General features: G+C 41.2%; 1 non-coding gene across 1 annotated transcript; it reads right to left on the reverse strand.

Moving 5' to 3' along the window:
- Positions 1-2,934: 2,934 nt before the first annotated feature.
- LOC130971192 (small nucleolar RNA R71) lies at positions 2,935-3,042 on the reverse strand. The gene has a single exon (XR_009082425.1). It is a non-coding gene; the product is annotated as a small nucleolar RNA R71 (small nucleolar RNA).
- Positions 3,043-6,214: the final 3,172 nt, after the last annotated feature.

Raw genomic sequence — 6,214 nt, forward strand, 5'->3', positions numbered from 1 at the left:
ACCTTGTCTGTGGTATTCTGAGTAGGATTCAATGACTGAATGACTGTGACGTGCTTCAAACTCCTAGCAGGCGGGGCGTTAGTGACAGACGCAAAAGTATCGATGGATATTATTCCGGCCTGACCGAGAACCGACAGCTGAATTCCGCTATGCTGTGACAGAGCATATGCAATCGCTTTCACTGAGAGGATGGGAGGTAGCCATTGACAACGGTGAAACCCTACACGAGCTTGCCATGGAAAGGAGTAAGAAGGATTGGATGAAGACAGTAGGAAAGCAGAGAGACGGAAGGGAAGGCATCTTCATGCGCTTATCTGAAGTTCCTACCAATGAATTACATAAGTATCTCTATCTTTATCTTTTATGCTATTTTCGTTCATCACCATATCCATTTGAGTCTGCCTGACTAAGATTTACAAGATGACCATAGCTTGCTTCAATACTAACAATCTCCGTGGGATCGACCCTTACTCACGTAAGGTATTACTTGGACGACCCAGTGCACTTGTTGGTTAGTTGTGCGAAGTTGTGTAATGCCATGGAATTGAACTACCAAGTTTTTGGAGTTCATGACCGGGGATTATGAGAGTTGTGAAAAGTATTGTTCACAATTTCGCGCACCAAGTTTTTGGTGCCGTTGCCGGGGATTGTTCAAGTTTTGAGCAAGCTTTTGGTAACATCAGTGCCAAATTTCTGATCCGGCAACAAGCACCAAGTTTTTGGCGCCGTTGCCGGGGATTGTTCAAGTTTTGAGCAAGCTTTTGGTAACAATGCCGGGATTGTTCAGTTTGGACAACTGAAGGTTCATCTTGTTGCTTAGATTAGGTATTTATTTTTTTTCGAAATTCTTGAAGATGAATTCTAGAGTTTCATGATGATTTGTTGAAGTCTGGCTGGCTGAGAAGCCATGTCTAATCTCATTGGACCGAGGTTTCAACTTATCATCACAAGAGCTTGTTGATTTTTTTATCAATCTTGCTTTTGGAGCAGTGATCTGCTAAGGCTTGGCTGGCCTCTGGCCATGTCTAGTATTTTGGACCGAAGCTTTCTTTGAAAGCTTGGCTGGCTGTGAAGCCATGTCTAATTCCTGGACCGGAGTCTTAGACTAGCATTGCACTGATTCCTGGAATTCTCATTAAGAATTTTGATATCTTTTTCCACTTAATTTTCAAAAAACACAAAAAAAAAAATTTCAAAAAATTTCATAAAAACCAAAAATATGTTATGTTCCTTGTTGAGACACTAGTCTCATCTTAAGTTTGGTGTCAATTGCATACATTCATTCATGTATCTTAAGGATCTTCAAGTAATTCTTGATGATTTCTTACTCTGATCTTTGAATTCTTTTGGCTTGAGTGTTTATGTGTCTCATATAGTGTCAGTAGTATACAAACTGTTAAGTTTGGTGTCTTGCATGCATTGTTATTTCATTCTTGTTGCATTTTGATTATTAAAAATCCAAAAATATTTTTAATTTGTGTCTTTTCAAGTCAATAATACAAAGAATTGAAGATTCAGAACATGCTGCAGAGGAATTATACAGAAAAAGCTGAGCATTCAAAAATGCCCAGTGAAGAAGACAGACTGGCGTTTAAACGCCAGCCAGGGTACCTGGTTGGGCGTTTAACGCCCAAAGAGGTAGCATTTTGGGCGTTAAACGCCAGAATGGAGGCCATTCTGGGCGTTTAACGCCAGGATGGCAAAGGAGGAATATTTTGTTTTCAAATCAATTTTTTTTCAAGTTTTCTAAGTTTTTCAAAATCAAATCTTTTTCAAATCATATCTTTTCAATCAAATGTTTTCAAAATCAATTCCTTTCCTTTTTCAAAGATACTTACTAACAATTAATGATTTGATTGAACATCTCAAATATGTTGCCTTTTCTGTTGAGGAAGGTTTAATGTTTGAATCATATCTTTTCTTGTTAGACAAGTCATTGATTTTCAAAATCAAATCTTTTAAAAAAAAAAATTTTGTTTTCAAAACATATCTTTTAAAATTGTTTTTAAATCAAATCTTTTCAATCATATCTCTTTAATCACATTTTTTTCAAAATCAGTTTTCAATCAAATCTTTTTAACTTCTAATTTCAAAATCTTTTTCAAAAATCACTTGATTTCTTTTCCACTTTCAATTTTCGAAAATTATCAATCAATTTTTAAAATGTTTTTGACATCTTTCTAATTAATTTTCGAAAGTTCTCTTCCCTCCTTCTCACATCCTTCTATTTACGGAGTACTACTCCTTCTTAATGCACAATTCGAACTTTATCTCATCAAGTTCGAATTCCTCTACCTTCTTTCTTCTATTTTTCTTTTTCTCTGACACCTCAAGGAATCTCTATACTGTGACATAGAGGATTCCACATCTTCTTGTTCTCTTCTCTTTCACATGAGCAGGAGCAGAGACAAAGGCATTCTTGTTGAAGCGGACCCTGAACCTGAAAGAACCTTGAAGAGAAAGCTGAGAGAAGCCAAAGCACAACTCTCTTTAGAGGACCTGACCGAATTCTTCAAAGAAGAAGAACACATGGCAGCCGAAAACAACAACAATGCAAACAATGCAAGGAAGGTGCTGGGTGACTTTACTGCACCTACTCCCGACTTCTACGGGAGAAGCATCTCTATCCTTGCCATTGGAGCAAACAACTTTGAGCTTAAGCCTCAATTAGTTTCTCTAATGCAACAGAATTTCAAATTCCATGGACCTCCAATGGAAGATCCTCATCAGTTTTTAGCTGAGTTCTTGCAAATCTGTGACACAGTCAAGACTAATGGGGTTGACCCTGAGGTCTACAGACTGATGCTATTCCCTTTTGCTGTAAGAGACAGAGCTAGAATATGGTTGGACTCTCAACCTAAAGAAAGCCTGGACTCTTGGGAAAAGCTAGTCAATGCCTTCTTGGCAAAATTCTTTCCACCTCAGAAATGGAGTAAGCTTAGAGTGGAAGTCCAAACCTTCAGACAGAAGGATGGAGAATCCCTCTATGAAGCTTGGGAAAGATACAAACAATTAATCAGAAAGTGTCCTTCTGACATGCTTTCTGAATGGAGCATCATAGGTATTTTCTATGATGGTCTCTCTGAACTATCCAAGATGTCTCTGGATAGCTCTGCTGGAGGATCTCTTCATCTGAAGAAGACGCCTACAGAAGCTCAAGAGCTGATTGAAATGGTTGCAAATAACCAATTCATGTACACTTCTGAAAGAAATCCTGTGAACAATGGGACTAGTCAGAAGAAAGGAGTTCTTGAGATTGATACTCTGAATGCCATATTGGCTCAGAACAAAATATTGACTCAACAAGTCAATTTGATCTCTCAAAGTCTGTCTGGAATGCAAAATGCACCAAGCAGTACTAAGGATGCTTCATCTGAGGAAGAAGCCTATGATCCTGAGAACCCTTCAATGGAAGAGGTGAATTACCTAGGAGAACCCTATGGAAACACCTATAATTCTTCATGGAGAAATCACCCAAATTTCTCATGGAAGAATCAAGAGAAACCTCAACAAGGTTTCAATAACAATAATGGTGGAAGAAACAGGTTTAGCAATGGCAAGCCTTTTCCATCATCTTCTCAGCAACAGACAGAGAGTTCTAAGCAGAATACCTCTGACTTAGCAACCATGGTCTCTGATCTAATCAAAACCACTCAAAGTTTCATGACTGAAACAAGGTCCTCCATTAGGAATTTGGAGGCACAAGTGGGACAGCTGAGCAAGAAAGTTACTGAACTCCCTCCTAGTACTCTCCCAAGTAATATAGAAGAAAATCCAAAAGGAGAGTGCAAAGCCATAACCATGGCCGAATATGGAGAGGAAAGAAAGGAGGTGGACGCCACTGAGGAAGACCTCAATGGGCGTGCACCAACCTCCTCTGAGTTCCCCAATGAGGAACCATGGGAATCTGAGGCTCAAAATGAGACCATAGAGATTCCATTGGAATTACTTCTGCCATTCATGAGCTCTGATGAGTATTCTTCCTCTGAAGAGGATGAGTATGTCACTGAAGAGCAAGTTGCTAAATACCTTGGAGCAATCATGAAGCTAAATGACAAGTTATTTGGAAATGAGACTTGGGAGAATGAACCTCCTTTGCTCACCAAAGAACTGGATGACTTGTCTAGGCAGAAACTGCCTCAAAAGAGGCAGGATCCTGGGAAGTTTTCAATACCTTGTGCCATAGGCACCTTGACCTTCAAGAAGGCCTTGTGTGACTTAGGGTCAAGTGTAAACCTCATGCCCCTCTCTGTAATGGAGAAGCTAGGGATCTTTGAGGTGCAAGCTGCAAGAATCTCATTAGAGATGGCAGACAACTCAAGAAAACAAGCTCATGGACTTGTAGAGGATGTTTTGGTGAAGATTGAAAACCATTACATCCCTGCTGATTTCATAGTCCTAGAGACTGGGAAGTGCATGGATGAAACCATCATCCTTGGCAGACCCTTCCTAGCCACAGCAAAGGCTGTGATTGATGTTGATAGAGGCGAACTGATCATTCAAGTGAATGAAGAATCCTTTGTGTTTAAGGCTCAAGGATATCCCTCTGTCACCATGGAGAAGAAGCATGAAGAGCTTCTTTCAAAGCAGAGCCAAACAGAGCCCCCACAGTCAAACTCTAAGTTTGGTGTTGGGAGGCCACAACCAAACTCTAAGTTTGGTGTTGAACCCCCACATTCAAACTCTAAGTTTGGTGTTGGGAGGTTCCAACATTGCTCTGAATATCTGTGAGGCTCCATGAGAGTCCTCTGTCAAGCTAATGACATTAAAGAAGCGCTTGTTGGGAGGCAACCCAATGTTTTATAATTAACTATTTCCTTTTGTTATTTTATCTTTTTTGTAGGTTGATGATCATGAGAAGTCACAAAATCAATGAAAAAAGCAAAAACAAAATGAAAAACAGGAAGAAAAACAGCACACCCTGGAGGAAGATGTTGCTGGCGTTCAAACGCCAGTAAGCCTAGCAGTTGGGCGTTTAACGCCCAGTCTGGCACCATTCTGGGCGTTTAACGCCAGAAAGGGGCACCAGACTGGCGTTAAACGCCAGAAAAGGGCAAGAACCTGGCATTAAACGCCAGGAATGGGCATCAGCCCGGCGTTTAAAGCCAGAAATGGCTCAAAACGTGGATTTTGATGCCATTTGGTGCAGGGATGACTTTTCCTTGACACCATAGGATCTGTGGACCCCACAGGACCCCCACCTACCCCACCACCACTCTCTCTCTTCTTCCCCCTTTCACCAATCACCTCAATAACTCTTCCCCAAAAACCCCTCACCTATCATATCCCATCTTTCTCTTCACCACTCACATCCATCCTTCACAAAACCCCACCAACCTCACCCTTCAAATTCAAACCACTTTCCCTCCCAAACCCACCCATAATGGCCGAACTCCATCTCCCCTCTCTCCTATAAATACCCTTCTTCATTCCTTCATTTTCACACAACCTAAACATCACTTCTCCCCTTCTTTGGCCGAATACAAAGCCATCCCTTTCGCCCTCATTTCTTCTTCTTCTACTCTCTTCTTTCTTCTTTTGCTCGAGAACGAGTAAACCTTTTAAGTTTGGTGTGGTAAAAGCATTGCTTTTTTGTTTTTCCATAACCATTTATGGCATCCAAGGCCGGAGAAACCTCTAGAAAGAGGAAAGGGAAGGCAAAAGCTTCCACCTCCGAGTCATGGGAGATGGATAGATTCATCTCAAGGGTGCATCAAGACCACTTCTATGAAGTTGTGGCCTTGAAGAAGGTGATCCCCGAGGTCCCCTTTTCACTCAAAAAGGGTGAATATCTGGAGATCCGCCATGAGATCCGAAGAAGAGGTTGGGAAGTACTTACCAACCCCATTCAACAAGTCGGAATCTTGACGGTTCAAGAGTTCTATGCCAATGCATGGATCACAAAGAACCATGATCAAAGTATGAACCCGGATCCAAAGAATTATCTTACTATGGTTCGGGGGAAATACTTGGATTTCAGTCCGGAAAGTGTGAGGGTAGCGTTCAACTTGCCTATGATGCAAGGAGATGAACATCCTTACACAAGAAGGGTCAACTTTGATCAAAGGTTGGACCAAGTCCTCACAGTCATATGTGAAGAGGGCGCACAATGGAAGAGAGACTCAAGAGGCAAGCCGGTTCAATTGAGAAGGCATGACCTCAAACCCGTGGCTAGAGGATGGTTGGAGTTCATCCAACGCTCAATCATTCCCAC

The sequence above is a fragment of the Arachis stenosperma genome, chromosome 3 (genome assembly GCF_014773155.1).
Source record: "Arachis stenosperma cultivar V10309 chromosome 3, arast.V10309.gnm1.PFL2, whole genome shotgun sequence".
Taxonomy (NCBI): Eukaryota; Viridiplantae; Streptophyta; class Magnoliopsida; order Fabales; family Fabaceae; genus Arachis; species Arachis stenosperma.